This window comes from Lissotriton vulgaris, chromosome 1_1 (genome assembly GCF_964263255.1).
Source record: "Lissotriton vulgaris chromosome 1_1, aLisVul1.2, whole genome shotgun sequence".
In the NCBI taxonomy this organism is placed as follows: domain Eukaryota; kingdom Metazoa; phylum Chordata; class Amphibia; order Caudata; family Salamandridae; genus Lissotriton; species Lissotriton vulgaris.
In genome coordinates, this window is record NC_141685.1 from 65,886,238 (window position 1) to 65,909,551 (window position 23,314).

Sequence of the window (23,314 nt, forward strand, 5' to 3'; positions counted from 1 at the left end):
AATGTGTTCCTGCTTGCTTTTGTATGTAGCATGTTGCTATCATATTGTCCATCCGGACTAAGGTTGAGAAGATGTACTTGGAACTAGAAATATTGCCAGTGGTTCTAGGTGATTGATGTGGAGCGCTTTTTGTTGAGTGGTCCACTTGCCCTGAATTTTGTGATTTAGGAGATGGGCTCCCCAGCTGGTGAGTGATGCGTCTGTTGTTAGCACTATTTTTGACACTGGCTCTAGGAACGGCCGTCCTTTGGAAAGGTTTTGCTACATTATTGTGTGCCATGCCCACAAATCACTGCCCTGGCATACATCAGTCACCCCTCTTGCTGGGTGCCCTATGCCAGTGGTGAGTGTACAAGTGCATGAGCCCTATATCCCTACAGTGCCCAAGTCTATTCCTGGGCACTGTAAGTGCAGTGCTGCCATTAAGAGTAGATGGTGCTGTGAGTTTGTCATTACGAACTCCACAGCACCATAATGGCTACACTGAAGACTGGGAAGTTTGGTATCAAAGTTCTCAGCACATTAAACCCACACTGATGCCAGTGTGGTATTTAATGTAAAATGCACAACAGAGGGCATCTTAGAGATGCCCCCTGAAACTCGACCAACTCCTAGTGACCTGAGTGGCTGCTTAGGCTGCCACCACTAGACATGTTTCTGGATGCCTGGGTCGAGAGCTTGCTGCTCTTGGGGGCCGGAAACAATACACATCCTGGGAAGAGGTGCCAAGCCTCCTCCCCCAGGGTTCACAAAGGGGAAGCATGCCACCTTTGTGAGACTCTCCAGACCATTTGTCGCTTTCAGCAATGGGTCCCCACTGTTTCTACCCCCCACTTTGGGTGGGAGAACTGGCAGGAAAAACAAGTGAGGAAGAGAGGTGTGCCCACCTCTACCAACTCCACCCCTAAGGTGGGGAAGGCGAGGTGAAGCACAACCTCGAGTCCCCACCATCTTGAGAATGGGGGGACCCAGTCAACTAGGGACAGGCTCCTGCCCCCTCCCACTGGAGAGTGACATAATAGGGGGTGTACCCACCCCAGGGAAGGGACCCATTGGTCCCTGTCCTTTACCTACCTGTAACGCCCCTAAATGTAGTATTTAGTGGCAGCCTGAACCTTCCTTCCTCAGATCCAGCAACAACAAGAAAAGAAGGATGAGAAGCTGTGCAGAGCTAACAAGAGGACGACGCCCACTGACTTGGCCCCAGCCCTACAATCCTGTCTCCCCTTGATATCAAACAAGGGAGGGGAGAGGGTCAGAGGGACATACAAATATTTAAAGACCACTCCTGGTTCGAGTCCCCAAATGAATACATAATACAACAGGAGAACACAGGGGGTCTAATGCAACACACTGGGTGGCAGTATCCTGGACTCCAAAAACATGTAGCCACTAGGGAGTTTGTAGAGATAAAGAAGTCCAGTAGACAGCTCTTGTACTTGTAGTTTATTCCTTAAGTTACAGCTTAGTAAGTTCCAATATAGTCTTAATGTAAGTTCCTAATATATGCCCCACCAGGAGCGGCCTCCTGGCTGCTCAGCCCATCATCTCCAACTGCTCCCACTTCAACTACAAATATCCCAACATTCTAAATGACATCACATAGCTAGAGCATCAAGGCCAGGGAGATTCATTACATAAGAAGGAGATTACTACAGAGTTGGTGCCCTAGTCAACCAGGATAACCTGAAACGTGAAGAACAAAATGACCGTGGGTCTGAGTGCATGAACTACCGTACATACAGTGCCGATTAACTCGATCCCGGAGGCTCATAAGTGGATCACCATCAAAATTAACTTCCTGATCAGTCCTATCATCTGGCTCTCCAATCACACGTGGATAGTCCCTTCTTCATCGAGACCCAAAGCCCACGGAGTTGTGCATCGAGCAAAGATGAGTCCATAGGCACTTATGGACGGTCATTCTGCGGCTGATCATTGATGGTTACTGAATAAGTGAATACGCAGTGCAAACAAACATGTGGTGAGTGTAAAATAGAGTGGTATGTCCTGACTGTTTCTCCTGTGAACAACGGACGCGTTTAAACTGCAGCTTCTGGTGCCAGCCAGAAACCGACAATCCAGCCCACTCCACACCCGCCGAACCCGACCCGAACTAGAGTGGAAAAACACCCCAAGGAGGTCCCCCCGGCGATCCTGACCCGAGATCCGGTGACCCACGACTTTCCTCAAGCCTCCAGAAGACGTCTGTATCCTCAATCCAGAGGAACCCCCTACCGTGACCGGAGCGGGTAAGAAAATCCGATGTCCAAAGGCACCCCTACATCCGACGCCCCACGGCCTTGTGTGCCCAACCCAGCTGTGCCTAACCAACCTACAAGATCCCAACTTACCACTCGAAGTGGTGGTCGCTCCTGGAAGATCCTCGTCCACAAGCCTGCAGTGTTTCTTTGTCCCGGAGAATCTCCATTGAAATCAACAGGGCACCCGACCTCAAAACAGCCCCTGCGCCCAGCCGCCCTAGTGCCGCTGAGGGTGCACCTTTGGTCCCCAACTTGCCCTGAGCTAAACCCTATGAGCTTTGCTCCCACAATCCTGTGGCCTGCTTGCCAGCCGCCACCAAACGAAGCTCCCCTATCTTCCATAGGATAACATTGGGCCTCAACACTCTGCACCCGGCCGTCCTAGTGCCGCTGAGGGTGCAACAACAGTGCATCACTGACCCTAGGAGACCCCCTGAGTCTAACCCCAGAACCTTAACTCCCACAGTCAATTACTTACCTGAGAACCGTTAACCTGTTTTCCCTTCAAAGGATAACATGGACACTTTTTCTCCAAAATGTTTCGAAGTGTGGAGTTTTGAAATCTAAAAATATTTTTTTAAATTGCACAAATAACCAAAACGTGTTTACTTACCTGTTTCAAGGGAATGTCCCAGTGCTGAATCTAGGTATCCAAAGTGATACAAAAGGGGATGATGGACGGAGCGTTTGAGCAAATCAAACCCTCACCCCCAGTCAACTGATCTGGGTTTAATCCATCACCATTCTTTAGCTCACGCCGCTACCCCAGTTCAGACATGGCCATATGCAAATCAGTGTGACCCTGTGCCTCATGGGAACAGTCCAGCCCGAACTGCCAAGCCATGTCTTCCCTGGACTGGAAACAAGTATCCTTGGACCGGTTTCGGGTTCATAACCCTCATCAGCCAGGCTATCTTGAATCCAGTGGCAATGTGAGCAAGGGCCTCACGTCTGAGCATACCCTGCCAACTTAGGGCGAACAAATCGATACAAAAGGGGATGATGGACGGAATCTAGGAATCCAGCACGGAGTTAGAAAAGTAACACGAAAAGTAACTTACCTGCAATTTATTGTAGAAGCCCATTCATTTCAATGTACTGCTCCAAAAAGTTTACAAGTGTGGAGTTTTGAAAACTGAAAATATTCTTTAAAAATCATGCGAATAACCAAAACGTAATTACTTAGCTGTTTCTAGGAAATGTACCAGTGCTGAGTCTAGGTATCCAGCACGGAGATAGAAAAGTAAAGCAAAAAGTAACTTACCTGCAATTTAGTGAAAAAGCCTATTCATATCAATGTACTGTATTTGCTAAGTGTTGCATACTACTTCTTCCCTGTAAATCAAACAAAGTACAATTTCTACTGCATAATTGAACTGTGTTCATACAAGTAAATGATTACCGCAAAGTATTTCTATGCTTACCTGTGCCAGGCTTGAGTGGTTCTAGAAATAAAACAGTATTGCCCACATGCATCAAACTTTTTTTGCGATTCCTAATTTGCGAAATTTACCGAATCGCAAATTCCGAATCGCAAAATGGTTTGCATCATTTCTCGCAATTTTTTTGCGATTCGGTAAAAATCGCAATTTTTACCGAATCGCAAGAAAAATGCGATTTTTTCATTGCGAATTCGCAATTTGCGATATCGCAAATTACGAAATCGCATTTTGATGCATACCAATGAGGACACACCCAGGAAGCCAGTACACTGATTACACACAGCTCAAGCCCAGTTCAAACTGCAGGAGTGGCTTTTGGCAGTTGGAGCTCTGCTTGCAGCTACAGGATGAGTGTGTTTGGTGTGCTCTTGAAGGAGTAATGGCTACTGAAAGTGCTGTGGAAGACCTGCATGCCAGAAAACGAAAATTAAAGTTTAGTGACCAGGAACTTGAAATATTAATAGAAGAGGTCACTCTGAGGCATGATCAGCTTTTTGGCAAGGATTCCTTGAAGGTCCCCGAAGGAGTGAAGAGAAGACTGTGGCTGGCCATTCAATCCAAAGTGAATGCTGTGGGGGTTGCCCACAGAGACATAACAAATCTTCAAAAACGCTGGTATGATTTACGCAGCCGTGCGAAGGACAAAATTACGTGCAGGATTAAAAGTGCAAAAAAAACAGGTGGAGGACCCCCAAAGGATAAACCAAACACCCCACTGGAGGACATGGTTGAGGGCACCCTGCTCACTGAAGCAGTGGTAGGAGTGACCAACATAGACCCCTCTGAACAGCCTGGTACTTCGCAAGGTAAGTGTGTAATCGTTTAATGTAGCTCTGTAAATATGTAACAGATATTTGCCTTATGATTCAACCTCAAATGATATAAGTTATCCCCAGCATCTACTCTCAAACACACACAAAAAGGTCATAGTAATTACTAAGATTCTGCATTGAAGCATTGCATTGTGGGAGATGTAGTTTTTAGGAACATTTGTAAAACAAAGTTTATGAAGTAAATGATTTCCAAATACTAAATAAGTCATACCATATGTGAATACACTAATTTTTTCTCACACAACATGTTTATTTTGATTCACAAATGTAATTTTGCACAATTAGAAGGAAATTCACAGACATTTTAAAAAGTAAACTATACATATATTTTCCTTTTGTAGATTTACTGAAAGAGGGTGAAACCATGGATTTGGACAACACAGTTAATACTGACATAGAGGACACGCAAGTCCAAAATGAAAATATATCCTCACCAACAGTTGTTAAAAAAAAAACTAGTAAAAGGGTTCAGCAACTGCAAGACTCTGATACCGATAAAGAGATAAATACACATGCACATTTGCAACAAGCAGTTGAAAGTAATGTCAATGCAAAAAAAAATGTAAATCAACGCAGCAGACTGCAACAATTTTTCAGAAGAAGGTCGCGTCCTGCAAACCAGAGAATATCCTCACAAGATGAGTGCCAGGCCAGTGTAGTGGAGAAGAAGCTCCTCAAAGTGCAAAGGCTGCAAGGCAAAGATATCAGGGTCATGAAAGGCCAACTAAACCACATTAATAACAACATCAGCACCATGAGTGACAGCCTTGTGAGAATGACTAATGTGATGGAAAATGCACATATGGCCTCAAGTACTAAACTGGAGCGCATGGCAACAGCCATGGAAAGAATGTGTGACGCAATAGAGGCACAGAACATTGCTAATGCCAATAGGCACTTAGGATTATTTTCAAGCATACACACTTATACCAGAGCTATACATCGCTTGTGCAATACCAATGCCAAAATGATAACAACTACACTGTGCATGCAAAAGGATTTAAGGAAATGTTGCAATGCCCTGTCTGAAGAATGCTTGCCAACACAACTTCCAAGGATGTCATGCAGGAAGACATGAGTGTGCGTCCATCAATACATGGGGACAATGCAAACGAAGGTGCTGAAGCAACTTGTGCATCCAAATCAGAAACAGTGGTTGGACGATGCAGCACAAGACATGTCACACTGCAAAGCAACACATCTTCAGCTCTGAGGAATACTAAAAGCAAAGCTTTAGGTGTGAGAGGGAGGAAATAAATGGATAGGCTATTGAAGGATTGACATCTTGCCAATACTGGCCTGACACAGCTGAAAATTAAAAGCTACTTGTTGATTTCATTTCTACATCTTTTGATTTCATGTTACCTTGGTATAGCATTACTCCTCTTTTCATTATGAATAAATGTCAATCTGAATTACTGAATGTAACCTGGCTTCTTACCTCTTTTAAAAATAATGCTCTGTGATTTCTGCTCATATTTACAACAAGGGGTGGTGAGGGACAGAGTCTCTGAATTAAGCAGAAAGCTCTCACCCAGTCAAGAGATCAGGGCTAGATCCAACACCGTTTTTTAGCTCACTGTACCATCCCAGTTTCAGAACCTGGCTGTATGCAAATTAGTCTGTTCCTGTCCCAGTGCATGATGGGAACAGGGCAAACCAAACTACAAAAGCCAATTCTTACACTGGGAAGGAAACAAGCTCCCGGGGACCGGTTTCTGGCATTACAGCCGTCTTCGGCCCGGTTTGCTTGAATCCTGATGGTGCAATGAGCAAGGGTCTCACATCTGAGAATACCCTTCCACGCTTAGGGTGGACAAAAATATTTACAACAAGGGGTGGTGAGGGACAGAGTCTCTGAATTAAGCAGAAAGCTCTCACCCAGTCAAGCGATCAGGGCTAGATCCAACACCGTTTTTTAGCTCACTGCACCATCCCAGTTTCAGAACCTGGCTGTATGCAAATTAGTCTGTTCCTGTCCCAGTGCATGATGGGAACAGGGCAAACCAAACTACAAAAGCCAATTCTTACACTGGGAAGGAAACAAGCTCCCGGGGACCGGTTTCTGGCATTACAGCTGTCTTCGGCCCGGTTTGCTTGAATCCTGATGGTGCAATGAGCAAGGGTCTCACATCTGAGAATACCCTTCCACGCTTAGGGTGGACAAAAATATTTACAACAAGGGGTGGTGAGGGACAGAGTCTCTGAATTAAGCAGAAAGCTCTCACCCAGTCAAGAGATCAGGGCTAGATCCAACACCGTTTTTTAGCTCACTGCACCATCCCAGTTTCAGAACCTGGCTGTATGCAAATTAGTCTGTTCCTGTCCCAGTGCATGATGGGAACAGGGCAAACCAAACTACAAAAGCCAATTCTTACACTGGGAAGGAAACAAGCTCCCGGGGACCGGTTTCTGGCATTACAGCCGTCTTCGGCCCGGTTTGCTTGAATCCTGATGGTGCAATGAGCAAGGGTCTCACATCTGAGAATACCCTTCCACGCTTAGGGTGGACAAAAATATTTACAACAAGGGGTGGTGAGGGACAGAGTCTCTGAATTAAGCAGAAAGCTCTCACCCAGTCAAGAGATCAGGGCTAGATCCAACACCGTTTTTTTGCTCACTGCACCATCCCAGTTTCAGAACCTGGCTGTATGCAAATTAGTCTGGTCCTGTCCCAGTGCATGATGGGAACAGGGCAAACCACACTACAAAAGCCAATTCTTACACTGGGAAGGAAACAAGCTCCCGGGGACCGGTTTCTGGCATTACAGCCGTCTTCGGCCCGGTTTGCTTGAATCCTGATGGTGCAATGAGCAAGGGTCTCACATCTGAGAATACCCTTCCACGCTTAGGGTGGACAAAAATATTTACAACAAGGGGTGGTGAGGGACAGAGTCTCTGAATTAAGCAGAAAGCTCTCACCCAGTCAAGAGATCAGGGCTAGATCCAACACCGTTTTTTAGCTCACTGCACCATCCCAGTTTCAGAACCTGGCTGTATGCAAATTAGTCTGTTCCTGTCCCAGTGCATAATGGGAACAGGGCAAACCAAACTACAAAAGCCAATTCTTACACTGGGAAGGAAACAAGCTCCCGGGGACCGGTTTCTGGCATTACAGCCGTCTTCGGCCCGGTTTGCTTGAATCCTGATGGTGCAATGAGCAAGGGTCTCACATCTGAGAATACCCTTCCACGCTTAGGGTGGACAAAAATATTTACAACAAGGGGTGGTGAGGGACAGAGTCTCTGAATTAAGCAGAAAGCTCTCACCCAGTCAAGAGATCAGGGCTAGATCCAACACCGTTTTTTAGCTCACTGCACCATCCCAGTTTCAGAACCTGGCTGTATGCAAATTAGTCTGTTCCTGTCCCAGTGCATGATGGGAACAGGGCAAACCAAACTACAAAAGCCAATTCTTACACTGGGAAGGAAACAAGCTCCCGGGGACCGGTTTCTGGCATTACAGCCGTCTTCGGCCCGGTTTGCTTGAATCCTGATGGTGCAATGAGCAAGGGTCTCACATCTGAGAATACCCTTCCACGCTTAGGGTGGACAAAAATATTTACAACAAGGGGTGGTGAGGGACAGAGTCTCTGAATTAAGCAGAAAGCTCTCACCCAGTCAAGAGATCAGGGCTAGATCCAACACCGTTTTTTAGCTCACTGCACCATCCCAGTTTCAGAACCTGGCTGTATGCAAATTAGTCTGTTCCTGTCCCAGTGCATGATGGGAACAGGGCAAACCAAACTACAAAAGCCAATTCTTACACTGGGAAGGAAACAAGCTCCCGGGGACCGGTTTCTGGCATTACAGCCGTCTTCGGCCCGGTTTGCTTGAATCCTGATGGTGCAATGAGCAAGGGTCTCACATCTGAGAATACCCTTCCACGCTTAGGGTGGACAAAAATATTTACAACAAGGGGTGGTGAGGGACAGAGTCTCTGAATTAAGCAGAAAGCTCTCACCCAGTCAAGAGATCAGGGCTAGATCCAACACTGTTTTTTAGCTCACTGCACCATCCCAGTTTCAGAACCTGGCTGTATGCAAATTAGTCTGTTCCTGTCCCAGTGCATGATGGGAACAGGGCAAACCAAACTACAAAAGCCAATTCTTACACTGGGAAGGAAACAAGCTCCCGGGGACCGGTTTCTGGCATTACAGCCGTCTTCGGCCCGGTTTGCTTGAATCCTGATGGTACAATGAGCAAGGGTCTCACATCTGAGAATACCCTTCCACGCTTAGGGTGGACACAAATATTTACAACAAGGGGTGGTGAGGGACAGAGTCTCTGAATTAAGCAGAAAGCTCTCACCCAGTCAAGAGATCAGGGCTAGATCCAACACCGTTTTTTAGCTCACTGCACCATCCCAGTTTCAGAACCTGGCTGTATGCAAATTAGTCTGTTCCTGTCCCAGTGCATGATGGGAACAGGGCAAACCAAACTACAAAAGCCAATTCTTACACTCGGAAGGAAACAAGCTCCCGGGGACCGGTTTCTGGCATTACAGCCGTCTTCGGCCCGGTTTGCTTGAATCCTGATGGTGCAATGAGCAAGGGTCTCACATCTGAGAATACCCTTCCACGCTTAGGGTGGACAAAAATATTTACAACAAGGGGTGGTGATTTCTGCTCGCCTTCGCCTTCCTTCAGCTGCATCTGGTCCATGCATTCTTGCATGTGGTTGTTGTGGCTGGTTGTCATTGTTTGGTAGAATGTCATCTACATCCAGTTCCAAGCCTCTCCGTGTGGCAATGTTGTGCAGGATGGCACATGTCACTACTATTTTGCAGCACAAATCAGGGCGATATTGCAGTGCTCCACCGGTTTTGTGCAGTATCCGGAACCTAGACTTCATGACCGCTCTACTACATTTCTAGTGGAAATATGGGCATGGTTGTAGTTTTGCTGTTTACGGGTTGTTGGATTGAGGTATGGTGTAAGTATATATGATCTCACACCATATGCACTCTCTCCTATGGGTGTGTAAAAAAATAGAATGGAAGTTAAGTTATCATGCAACAGAATGTGATTGAAATGTACTTTGGAAAACAGAGCATTATTTACCAAGCAAATATCCATCTCCAAATTCACCAGACAACAGTCGCCCATTGATGGCACTATGTTTGAAAATATAGGAGTCATGGGCACTCCCAGGGTAAATTGCAACTAAGTCTTTGATTATTGTTTTGGAATTACAAATTACTTGGATGTTTAAAGAGTGATACTTGTTTCTGTTCCGAAAAATATACTCATTTGTAGATGGGGGACAGATGGGAATATGGGTTCCATCTATGCAACCTATAACATGAGGGAAATTAGCCATGTTATAGAAGTCCAACTTTGTTTCCAACAACTCTTGTGGATTTCTAGGGAAATGAATGTGATGCTGTATCAGCGGCGGCTGGTGACATTTGAAAGTGGTGCGGCGTAAAATGATAATCATACTGCACCGTAGCGAGCGAGCGTAGCGAGCGAGCCCAAACCCCCTAAGGAGGGTTCGGGGGGAATCCCCCCCCCCCCCCCCCCGAGAAAATTTTGAAAAAATAGCGGAAAAATGGTGCATTTTCAAGCAAATTTGAGAAAGCAGAAAGGTTAATAAAGCAATTGTGGAAGTGCAGGTATTACATTATTAAAAGAGATGTCATATAACATAGGTAGCTGCTTATTCAGTATAACCACAGAGCTTCATAACAGACTTATTCCTATAGTAATCTGTTCTCAATCTCACTATGCCAGGATTAAGGCGTTGGATAATTTTTAATGGTGGTGAGGTTCCGTGAATTCTGAACCTGGGTCATAAAGGTCGTGGTTCTGTTACGATTTTGGTAACAGTGAACCGTAAACAGTGAGTTCAGCAAGTATGAGTGTTTTCATCATGTTACACCGATGGATTTACTGTGTATTTGAAGATTTTGTTCTGAACCATGGGTTCCATTTTGTGCATGGCAGCCATTTTGTAGGTGCCCTCACATAGGCTGATGACTTTAGCTGACTGCTGGATGACCTGAGTGAACTGGCCCTGTTGCCTGAAGCTGACCTTGTTAGACCAGTTTCTTGCCCAGTAGCTGATCAAGATTAAGGATCAGAGCACAGGAGATTGTAAAGTTTGGTATACACATGCACACCCAGTATCCTACCTCTCATCTGTTTCTGTTCCTTCTTTTTATGACCTGTTTACGATATGGGTTTGTCCAGCTTGTGTAAGAAGGAATGTTGGAGTTTTTGCATGCTTGCAAAAGCTAGGACTGCCCTTTACTTTTGTGCTGAGTCATGTAACCCTAAAACATATAAAAGGCCTCTGTCCTCTGTATTCCTCAGACTACCTCATTCAGTTACTACGGTTTCTGTGTGACGTGGCCTCATTTATTAAATTTAATAAAGATGTCGTTTCATATTTCAGCTTCTGTGCCAAGTTCTTTATTGATATTAGGAAGACCCCTGAGAATGGAGATTTCGGATTTCCTCAGCGCTGCCATTTCTTTAATGGGGCTGTGAAAGTCCCACTGGGGTCCCACTGTGTCTGCCTGTGTGTTTATATTGGTGTATATATATATTAAACACTATTAAAAAATCAAGCTTGTTTTCATCAAAAAACACTCACTTCCTCCTATTTGTGAGAATATTTAAATGAATGGATTAGCACGACTGGCTGCTTCTGGTCACAATGCCTTTGCAATGCAATCACATCGGCCTTGTTTCACTAGATCATGGGTACTCACAAACTTTCTCTCGGGGGCCAAATTTACAGTGTGGTTTGTGTCTGAGGGCGGCACTGGTGGGGGGGGTCAGTGGGGGAGGGGGCGGGCTAGAGGGAAAAAAACTGACCATGAGGTTGATCACAGGTCCCTGCAGCGGACGCCTTCGTCCACTGAGCCACCAGACCCGGCATACATACATTTCTCTCTCTCTCTCTCATTCTTTCTCTGTCACTCTCTCGCTCTCTGTCTCCCTCCCTCCCTCTCTCTCTCCCTCCCTCTCTCCCTCTCTCTACCTCTCTCTCCCTCTGTGTCCCTCTGCCTCACTCACTCTGACTGTCTCACTCACTCTGACTGTCTCACTCTCTGTCTCCCTCTCTCTCTCTCTGTGTTTCCCTCTCCCTCTGTTTCCCTCTCCCTCTCTCTGTTTCCCTCTACTTTCCTCTATTTCTTTCCCCCTCTCTATCCTTCCCTCTTCCTCCTCCCCTCTCTTTCCCTCACCCTCCTTCCCTCTCCCTCCCTCCCTCTCCTTCCCTCTCTGTCTCCCTCTCTCTCCTTCCCCCTCCCTCACTCCGAGGTCTCCCTCACTCCGATGTCTCCCTCACTCCGATGTCTCCCTCACTCCGATGTCTCCCTCACTCTGATGTCTCCCTCACTCTGATGTCTCCCTCACTCCGATGTCTCCCTCACTCCGATGTCTCCCTCACTCTGATGTCTCCCTCACTCTGATGTCTCCCTCACTCTGATGTCTCCCTCACTCTGATGTCTCCCTCACTCTGATGTCTCCCTCACTCTGATGTCTCCCTCACTCTGATGTCTCCCTCACTCTGAGGGCTCCCTCACTCTGAGGGCTCCCTCACTCTGAGGGCTCCCTCACTCACTCTGAGGTCTCCCTCACTCACTCTGAGGTCTCCCTCACTCACTCTGAGGGCTCCCTCACTCACTCGGAGGTCTCCCTCACTCACTCTGAGGTCTCCCTCACTCACTCTGAGGTCTCCCTCACTTGCTCTGTCTCCCTCCCTCGCTCTTTCTTTCCCTCGCTCTACCTCTGTCTGCTCTGTCTCCCTCCCTCGCTCTTTCTTTCCCTCGCTCTCCCTCTGTCTGCCTGTCTACCTCCCTCGCTCTCCCTCTGTCTGCCTGACTCCCTCCCTCGCTCTCCCTATGTCTCCATCGCTATGCCTCCCTCGCTCTCCCTCACTCTGCTTCCCTCGCTCTCCCGCTGTCTCCCTCGCTCTCCCTCTGTCTGCCTCTGTCTCCCTCCCTCGCTCTCCCTCTGTCTGCCTGTCTCCCTCCCTCCCTCTCCCTTTAGCTGCCTCCGTCTCCCTCTCCCTATGTCTCCCTCGCTATACCTCCCTCGCTCTGCCTCCGTCTCCCTCGCTCTCTCTCACTCTGCCTCCCTCGCTCTCCCTCTGTCTCCCTTGCTCTCCCTCCCTCTGCCTCCCTCGCTCTCCCTATGTCTGCCTGTCTCCCTCCCTCGCTCTCCCTCTGTCTGCATGTCTCCCTCCCTCACTCTCCCTCGCTCTCCCTGTCTGCCTCAGTCTCCCTCGCTCTCCCTCGCGCTGCCTCCCTCGCTCTCCCTCTGTCTGTCTCCCTCCCTCGCTCTGTCTGTCTGTCTCGGTCTCCTTCCTCCCTCCCTCTCCCTCTTCATCTCATCATGCCTGTGTGTGCCCGGGCTGACACTTCTTCTGGGCACACACACACTCAGCCAGCCAGCCGCACCCGAGCACTTCACACCTCTTTAAGAGACCATTTGCATGCTAATGAGGCTTTGTTCAGCTCCTAGGCCCCTGCAGCCCCACTCTGACGGAAATCGCCCAGCCCTCACAGAGAGTCTCTGCAGCGCGCTGCCGCAGGGGTGTTTGCTGAGATTCTTAAAAAAAAAAAAAAAAAAACACGGGTACGATGTCTCGGCGGGCCGCCAGGGAAGGCTTGCCGGGCCGGCCCTGGCCCGCGGGCCGTACTATGAGTACCCGTGCACTAGATGAACCTATGGTCATGGACTCCAATTGCAGTGGCGTCACTCAGTCTTTAATCCTTCATAAATCAGCAAAACAAGCATAAGTGCAGGAACACAACGAGTCAGTTATCACCGCAAACTTACTTCATGTTCTATACAGTTTCAATTAAGTCGCTCTCATTGCAACATCCTTTCACATTTACTCAGTCTGACAGTAATCTGCACCTTTCATTCTTGGATGCATAGTCTCCTCGTCTACCCAGGTTTCAGACTACGAATCACCACAAAGTGAGCTGGAACTGGGGAGACAGCTAACGGAAAAGGAATGGGGCAAGATATATTTCAGAGCTAGATAATTGAGAATACTGAAATATACTAAAAATACTGTAATACTGAATATTTAAAATAAATATTTCATTTCAGAACCGGAGTGTTGGACTTGGACCCCTGAGCCCGTAATATAAGCACACTGTGACTCACTGCACAAGAGCACGTTGCAACTTACTTGGCCTGATATATTTTTAAAAGGGCTGCGATCAGTCTCTTAGACAACTTGGAGGCAAAATTAACAAGCATTGAAATGCAATAGGTCGCGCCTTTGATTAAGTTAAAGCCATTTGCTGGTATTTTATAGCAAAGCAAATGGCTTTAACTTAATCAAAGGCCTATATTAATGCTGCTGTGCAAGCTGCAAGGGTGTACAGTGCGCCCCTCTATTAATTTTACATGTAAGGTAATGAATGATTCTAATGCTGCCTTGCATGCTGTGCATTAGTACACACTGCTTCTTCATCAATATAAAAGTTAAACTAATGGATGAATGATTATTAATGCTGCTCTGCAAGCAATGGAGGGCCCCTCCAATAATATTCCGATGGGGCGTGTGGGGAATCGAGATATGGTAGGGTGCCATGCTGAGGCATGGTAAGCTGAGAGTGTGGTGAGAGAGAGTCTGAGCCAGGGAGTGTGAGTGTTTGTGGAGGCGAAACTGCCTGTAAGAGAATGGAGCAGTGTCTGAAAGCATGTGTGTTAGACCTGGCACCTTGGCGTGAGTCTCCCTTCCACTTTTTGCTGATGTGCCTCCGATGTTTTGCTGGTTTTCCGATACTCAGGGCACTGCGCCACGGCTGATCCGTGCCGCAGTGCAAGTGCTCCCTACTGTAAACTGTACATACGATTGGTATCCATGATTGGTGCATTGGATTTACTGTTAGTCCCCAGTAAAGCGCACGAGAGAGTGCCGGGGCGTGTAGATGCCGATACTGCTGGTGGGCTTGCAGCGCTGGTTGCGCCACCCACCCGAGCAGCCGTAAACTTGTGTCTGGGAACTGCGACCGCAGAACCCGCGTGCGGTCTCGTACTGTCACGCTAGCTGGGCAAGTGTCCCCACTTGCCAGCCCCGACCCTTCCCTTGACTACATATTAGTCACCCCTATGGTAGGCCTGCGGGCAGGGTGCATTGTAGGTGCGAGGTAGGACAAGCCCTGATGTGCGTGGCATGTCCTGGTAGTGACTTACAACGAAGACCGTATTTCACTACTGAAGGCTACCTGCTCCATTAGGCCAGACTGAGCTGCGAGGATTATTACAACCTATAACCCCCGCAGGCTCAAGGAGCATGGTAGTGAGTCATGTTTAGTATGCCTGGACTCAGGATGATGAGATATTTCTTGTAGCCAAGTTTATTTCGTTATCCTGGGTTTGCAAATGCTACTTTTAGAAAGTTAGCATTTGCTTGCCTAACCATTTCAGTTGCCTCTGCCAGTATGTGTATCCGACTGTCTGGGATGTGTGAGTGACAGGGCTGGAGGGATGACAGGTGGTGAATGCGCAGATTACACCTTAGTGGGAGGTAGGAGTGCCTCTTGACTCGAACTGTCACTGTGCTCGGCCACCACAATGCTGGCTCCACCCTCCTGGGGAGCGGCGGATGACTCTGCCGGCACCTGGCCCAGGAAGGGCGAAGCCCCATCAACAAGGTACTCTGGCCACTCCTGTCCGGACAATGCTGGCTCCACCTCCTGTGGGGCGTCTGATGCGCCTGCCCCTCACACTGAAAGCAGAAGCCGGAGTACACCCGCCGGGGTACTCCAGAACTGAGAGTGGCTATGCAAAGGCCCCCCTGGCCTGCGAGAACAAAAGAATTGGCCTATAAAAGATGGAGCCCTGCTCCTTGAAAGTTAGATCCAGTTTGGGCCACAGAACGACTCTGCCCTACGAGAAGGACCGCGAGAAGACAAGGAAGGGTGCTGACTCTTGCCTGTGTCTGGTGCCTTGCTGCTGAAGGAGAGGAAGACAAAACGACGAAACGACTTTTGTGCTACTTTGTGCCAAACTCTGCAAAGAGATCTCCGAGGGCTTGGAAACTGAACTTGCCCCCTGACCAGCGTCCCAGGACCAGTGGACGCTAAACCCCCCTTGGAAGAAAGCGACTGCGGGTGCTGACCATCGCCGCAGTACCGACAAAGAGGAAGCTCCTCTAAGGCATCTACTCCCTCCCGACCACCGTGACCGGGGCCCAAAGCTACAGCGGAAGCACAGTGAGGACCAGCCGCCGCTGGCCCGAACATCGTGACCACACCTGCGCTGGGAAGCCCGAGAGCAAAGCGAAGGAGGACCCGTCTGGTCCGAGCTATCGAGGCGACTGCATAGCGAGCCGTCCCTCACCTGCAAGGACAGACTATTGCCCTGCGAGAATCCACAAGGTCGGTAACCTGCCCGACAGCCCAGCTGTGAGCCCACAGCTGCACCGACATTTGGCCGGGTACGTCCTGCACTTGAGGACCGTACTGCCACTTGTCACCGCCACACAGCCGCCGACTCCAAGGTCGGAGCAGACGACGAAGAGAGGACCGTGCCGCCACAGAGCACCGCTGCCCCGGACGACCAGTGACCTGCTCGGCCGAAGAGCCGCAACGATCAGCGACACCGGGAAGGCAACGCGACGTGGGACAGATCCCCTGGAAGCCGCTGGCTCCACCAAGAACTTTGTTTAACGCCGGCCTACGGGCCTCACAAGAACTACGATAAGAACTGTGGTAACCTAAAGCTAATATCCTGCAACCGTATCCGTAAAGTTATTGACTGTATTCACAAGCCTGCGTAAAGTTTATATAAAGAGATATATTTTTACAAGAATACAGTCTGGTCTCGTTGTGTGGGGGGTTGGTTGTGAAGGTGTACTGTTGCAAGTGTTTAACCCTATGTGCCCCAAAGATTAGCCTAAGACTGCTTAAGCCACACTACCTAGAGGGTAAGCAGAGGTTGTCTGGAAGGTAACCCTCAGCCCTGACGAGGAAGAGAGAGTCCCTGCTTGTCGCTAGTGCTTGCACTGCGCCAACTAGAGTCTCCCCCTTCCTACATTGGACGCAGCGGTGAGGATTTTCGAATTTACACTTGCGATAGTTATACCTGAGCTTCTGACCGCTACACAAGGATTACGGTACGGTTACTAAACCACAGACTTTGCTTTTTGAAAAGAAGATTCCGAGTGCAGAAACCATGCCGGGCACAAAGAGCCTGGATGGAGCGGAGTCCACGACCTCCGAGGTTTTGGAGGTAGAGTGGGACCCCGCCAAAGTGGATAAATATTCCAGGGACGAACTGAAATTCTTTTGCAAGAAACTCAAAGTTCCGCACGCTGGCTGCAAAAACAAAACGCAGCTCTCCAAGGCCCTGAAAGCCTGGATAGAGTCCCGAAAGACCCCGGAAGAGCAAGACGTCCTCGCCGAGCAGAACGCAACGGAGGAGCAGAATGCGCTTGGGGATCTGATCGATCTCGAGCGGCAGGACAGCGAACACAGCTTTGGAAAAGGCCTGTCGCCAGAGGAGCTGGCGGACAGGAAGGAAACCCGGAATCACGAAAGAAAGTTGGCAGAATTGAAAATCCAGCTGGAGCTTGAAACGAAAAGAATGGCGCTGGAAGAGCGAAAGCACCAGATGGATTATGAGGTGAAAATGAGGGAGATAAGTCTCAAGGAAAGAGGCTTGGATCATCCTCCCTCTGGTGGCAGCACATCGCCAGTGCAGGTAGAGTCAAGAGTGCATATCCCGAAGGACGTAGTCAAGGAGTTCTTTAAGGGGGATGATATAGGACAATGGTTTAGGGCATATGAGGTAGCCATGTCCTCCCACCGGGTCCCTGAGAAGGATTGGGGAGCGGGGTTGTGGGGAAGGTTCCTTAGCGAAGGGAGAGATACCTTGCTAGATTTGCCCGTCGAGAATCAGAGGTCCTATACCCACATGAAAGAAGCTTTGTTGAGCAGGTACGGGCTTACCCCTGAAATGTATAGACAGAAGTTTAGGGGATGTACTAAGCGGCCTGGGAATACGTATGTGGAATATGTGACTTACTTTTGCAGAGCACTGGATGGTTGGGTGAAAGGTAACAAAGTGAATGATTTTCAAGGTCTCTTTGATTTAATTGCATGGGAGCACTTGTCTGATCACTGTTTTCCTGAGTTACGCCAACATCTGATCGATAGCAAGCTGTCCAACCCGAGGAAGCTTGCTGAGGAGGCGGACCGCTGGCTCAGCACCAGGGTCCACAAGGGTCCCGTGGGAGATTCCGCCAAGAGTGGGCAGGGTCCCCAGCAGAAGAGTGGGGGGGACAAGGGGGGAAAACAGAAAGGGTTCCAAAAAGGCCCCCAAAGTAGTTCCCAAGGGAATCCGCAGCAGGGTTCTCAGCCTCCCCCACCCCCGAAGCAGAATGGGGCCCCGACAGGTAAACCTGTTCCAAAGGGGCCCTTCAATTGTTTCAAATGTGGCGAGCCTGGGCACATATCGAGTGACCCCAAGTGTCGCCTATTTGGAAAACCCGCACCCACTGGTGCTCCGCCCCGACAAGTGACTAGCGTTCACCTGGGAGAAGAAATGATGGTCCCGGGGGGTGGAGATCCCGTTCACATGACCCTGGTCTCGTTAGGAGACAGCGAGATGATCCCTACGAACTACCTGCCCTCTAACACTAAAAAATATGGGCAGGTGGTGATCATCAATGGTAAGGAAGCCGAGGCTCTTAGAGACACAGGAGCCAGTGTGACTGCAGTGAGGCAGCACCTGGTGTCTCAAGAGCAGGTTGTACCCCATGCCTACTGTAGGGTTATCAACGCTGATAATTCTGAGAGTCAGTGTCCGATGGCTCAAGTTCCCTTCGAGTGGGGGGGGGGTCTCTGGTACTCTGCAGGTCTGTGTGAGAAAAACCATGCCTGTTGACTGTTTGCTAGGGAACGACTTGGAGCACTCCCCTTGGGAAAAGGTGGAGAAAACGACTCACCTGCGGATGGTGGGTCTGCCTGACTGGGCGTGCGTGACCACACGGTCGATGGCAGCCAGTAAGGGTGATCGAGAGGTCCTGGGGCCTGATGGAGAGGCCCAGGAACCGGCCTTAGGGAGAAGGCGCAGGGGGCGCGGGAAACCGGCCCCTGAAGTTCCTACGGTCCAGGAGGAGGCAGACCTTGAGGGGGATGCCCTGGAGCCTACAGGGGAACAGATCGCTGAACTGGGGGACCTGCCTGAGCTGACCCATTGGCAGCAAGAAGGAGGACCCTCCAGGGAAGAATTCTGCAGGGAGCAGAAAGAATGCCCTTCTCTCGTAGGTATGCGGCAGCAGGCTGCAGACCAGGCCAATGGTGTTCAGGCCAAAACACATTACGTGTACTGGGAGAACGACCTCCTGTATTCGGAGCCTAAGGCTGCTGAACCTGGGTCAGCCCGTGTGCTGGTGGTACCCCAGAAGTTCAGAGCCTTCCTACTGGGTCTGGCTCATGATGTGCCTTTAGCAGGACATTTGGGGATGGACAAGACCTATGACAGGCTTGTCACCCACTTTTACTGGCCCCAAATGCATAAGAGTTCCGATACTTATTGCAGAACCTGTCCGACTTGCCAGGCAAGTGGGAAGACGGGAGGGAAGAACAAGGCTCCCCTCCAACCCTTCCCTGTCGTCGGTACGCCATTCCAGCGAGTGGGTATTGACATCGTCGGGCCTCTGGACCCCAAGACAGCCATGGGCAACAGGTTCATCCTGGTCTTGGTGGACCATGCCACCCGGTACCCTGAAGCCATACCTCTGAGGACAGTGACGGCTCCCGTGGTGGGGCGTGCACTGATGGGAATTTTCTCACGAGTAGGATTCCCTCTAGAGGTAGTGAGCGACAGGGGGACCAATTTCATATCGAAATATATGAAATCCCTTTGGCAAGAGTGTGGCGTAACGTACAAGTTCACCACACCTTACCATCCCCAAGGTAACGGGTTGGTTGAAAGATTCAACCGAACCCTCAAAGGCATGATCATGGGCCTGGAAGGTCCGATGAGGCGTAAGTGGGACGTCCTCTTACCATGCCTACTGTTTGCATATCGCGAGGTGCCACAGAAGTCCCTAGGGTTCAGTCCCTTTGAACTGCTGTACGGCCACCCCGTGAGAGGACCGCTGAGTTTGGTAAAGGAAGGCTGGGAGCAATCTCCCAGGAAACCTCCCCAGAATGTATATAGCTACATGCTGGCCTTCAGAAACCAGACCAGGCGCTTCAGACAACTTGCCGAGGCAAATCTGGAAGCGAGCCAGGAAGAAATGAAGCGGTGGTACGATCAGAATGCCACTCTGGTCGAGCTTCAGCCTGGACAAGAGGTGTATGTCCTGGCCCCGGTGGAGCCCTGTGCCCTTCAAGATAAGTGGACAGGACCATTCGAGGTTGTGGAGCGGAAAAGCCCCGTGACATACTTGGTGGACATGAAGACGGCCAGGAACCCTTTGCGGGTCCTACATGTCAACCGCCTCAAGCCCCACTTGCGAAGGTCCGAAGTGGGCATGTTGTTGGCAACCGATGACGGAATGGAGGAGGAGTCAGAGCCTCTACCGGACCTCTTGGTGGCCTGTGAGAAGGATGGGTCAGTGGATGGAGTTAACCTCTCACCCTCCCTGACCGCCGAACAACAGGAGGATTGCCGCCAGTTGCTGGGGCAGTTTCCAGACCTGTTTTCCCTGGTTCCGAGTGTCACAGATTGGTGCGTCCATGATGTGGACACTGGAGACAGCTTGCCGGTGAAGCATAAGGCTTACCGAGTGACTGACAGGGTACGGGCCTGCATCAAGGAGGAGGTCTCCAAGATGCTTGCCCTCGGGGTGGTTGAGTCTTCCAGCAGTCCTTGGTCCAGCCCCGTGGTCTTGGTTCCGAAGGCTGCTGCGCCGGGAGCCACACCCGAACTCCGGTTCTGTGTGGACTACAGAGGACTCAATTCAGTCACGAAGACTGACGCGCACCCCATCCCCAGAGCTGACGAGCTCATCGATCGGCTAGGGGCTGCCCGGTTTCTCAGCACGTTTGATCTGACGTCTGGGTACTGGCAGATCGCCTTGACCGATGGGGCAAAGGAGAGGTCAGCATTCTCTACACCAGATGGGCATTTCCAGTTCCGGGTCATGCCATTTGGAATGAAGAATGCCCCTGCCACCTTTCAGAGATTGGTCAACCAGGTGTTGGCTGGGCTGGACGAGTTCAGTGCCGCCTACCTGGATGACATCGCGGTGTTCAGCGGCACCTGGCCCGAACACCTGCGACACCTCTGGGAAGTGTTGATGGCCCTGCGCAGAGCAGGCCTCACAATCAAGGCAAGCAAGTGCCAGATTGGGCAGGGTTCCGTGGTGTACTTGGGACACCAAGTTGGGAGTGGCAAGGTAGCCCCCTTGCAGCCCAAAATCGAAACCATCCTGGCTTGGGAACCCCCCAAGACCCAGACTGCAGTGAGAGCCTTCCTGGGGCTCACTGGGTATTACAGGAGGTTTGTCAAGGGCTATGGCACGATCGTGACCCCCTTGACAGAGCTGACTTCGAAAAAGCAGCCCAGGAATGTGATTTGGACTGACACCTGTCAGAAAGCTTTCGACACCCTGAAGACTGCCATGTGCACGGCGCCCGTGCTCCTGGCCCCTGATTTCTCCAAAGAGTTCATTGTGCAAACAGACGCTTCAGAGCATGGTGTAGGGGCTGTTCTTTCACAGATGACTGAGGAGGGCTTTGACCAACCCGTAGCCTTCATAAGTCGGAGGTTACTTCCACGGGAAAGTAGGTGGAGTGCAATAGAGCGTGAAGCATTTGCTGTGGTCTGGGCACTGAAGAAGCTAAGACCCTACCTGTTTGGGTCTCACTTCCGAGTTCAGACGGACCACAGGCCCCTCAGATGGTTGATGCAAATGAGGGGTGAGAACCCGAAACTGTTGAGGTGGTCCATTTCTCTACAGAGTATGGACTTTACGGTGGAACACCGCCCTGGCACCGATCACGCCAACGCTGACGGTCTGTCCAGATTTTTCCGCCTTAGTGATGTGGAACTCCCTGGGGAAGGGTAGTTCCCCCCACATTTCAGCTGGAGGGGACACATGTTAGACCTGGCACCTTGGCGTGAGTCTCCCTTCCACTTTTTGCTGATGTGCCTCCGATGTTTTGCTGGTTTTCCGATACTCAGGGCACTGCGCCACGGCTGATCCGTGCCGCAGTGCAAGTGCTCCCTACTGTAAACTGTACATACGATTGGTATCCATGATTGGTGCATTGGATTTACTGTTAGTCCCCAGTAAAGCGCACGAGAGAGTGCCGGGGCGTGTAGATGCCGATACTGCTGGTGGGCTTGCAGCGCTGGTTGCGCCACCCACCCGAGCAGCCGTAAACTTGTGTCTGGGAACTGCGACCGCAGAACCCGCGTGCGGTCTCGTACTGTCACGCTAGCTGGGCAAGTGTCCCCACTTGCCAGCCCCGACCCTTCCCTTGACTACATATTAGTCACCCCTATGGTAGGCCTGCGGGCAGGGTGCATTGTAGGTGCGAGGTAGGACAAGCCCTGATGTGCGTGGCATGTCCTGGTAGTGACTTACAACGAAGACCGTATTTCACTACTGAAGGCTACCTGCTCCATTAGGCCAGACTGAGCTGCGAGGATTATTACAACCTATAACCCCCGCAGGCTCAAGGAGCATGGTAGTGAGTCATGTTTAGTATGCCTGGACTCAGGATGATGAGATATTTCTTGTAGCCAAGTTTATTTCGTTATCCTGGGTTTGCAAATGCTACTTTTAGAAAGTTAGCATTTGCTTGCCTAACCATTTCAGTTGCCTCTGCCAGTATGTGTATCCGACTGTCTGGGATGTGTGAGTGACAGGGCTGGAGGGATGACAGGTGGTGAATGCGCAGATTACACCTTAGTGGGAGGTAGGAGTGCCTCTTGACTCGAACTGTCACTGTGCTCGGCCACCACAATGCTGGCTCCACCCTCCTGGGGAGCGGCGGATGACTCTGCCGGCACCTGGCCCAGGAAGGGCGAAGCCCCATCAACAAGGTACTCTGGCCACTCCTGTCCGGACAATGCTGGCTCCACCTCCTGTGGGGCGTCTGATGCGCCTGCCCCTCACACTGAAAGCAGAAGCCGGAGTACACCCGCCGGGGTACTCCAGAACTGAGAGTGGCTATGCAAAGGTCCCCCTGGCCTGCGAGAACAAAAGAATTGGCCTATAAAAGATGGAGCCCTGCTCCTTGAAAGTTAGATCCAGTTTGGGCCACAGAACGACTCTGCCCTACGAGAAGGACCGCGAGAAGACAAGGAAGGGTGCTGACTCTTGCCTGTGTCTGGTGCCTTGCTGCTGAAGGAGAGGAAGACAAAACGACGAAACGACTTTTGTGCTACTTTGTGCCAAACTCTGCAAAGAGATCTCCGAGGGCTTGGAAACTGAACTTGCCCCCTGACCAGCGTCCCAGGACCAGTGGACGCTAAACCCCCCTTGGAAGAAAGCGACTGCGGGTGCTGACCATCGCCGCAGTACCGACAAAGAGGAAGCTCCTCTAAGGCATCTACTCCCTCCCGACCACCGTGACCGGGGCCCAAAGCTACAGCGGAAGCACAGTGAGGACCAGCCGCCGCTGGCCCGAACATCGTGACCACACCTGCGCTGGGAAGCCCGAGAGCAAAGCGAAGGAGGACCCGTCTGGTCCGAGCTATCGAGGCGACTGCATAGCGAGCCGTCCCTCACCTGCAAGGACAGACTATTGCCCTGCGAGAATCCACAAGGTCGGTAACCTGCCCGACAGCCCAGCTGTGAGCCCACAGCTGCACCGACATTTGGCCGGGTACGTC

At 50.4% G+C, this 23,314-nt stretch overlaps 1 long non-coding RNA gene across 1 annotated transcript in view; it reads right to left on the minus strand.

The window, feature by feature from the left end:
* Positions 1-4,865: 4,865 nt before the first annotated feature.
* LOC147737313 (uncharacterized) overlaps positions 4,866-23,314 on the minus strand; it is a 70,840-nt gene continuing 52,391 nt past the window's right edge. Inside the window, exon 4 of the long non-coding RNA XR_015296418.1 lies at positions 4,866-5,227. This is a non-coding gene — a long non-coding RNA (uncharacterized LOC147737313). The remainder of the gene's footprint in view (positions 5,228-23,314) is intronic.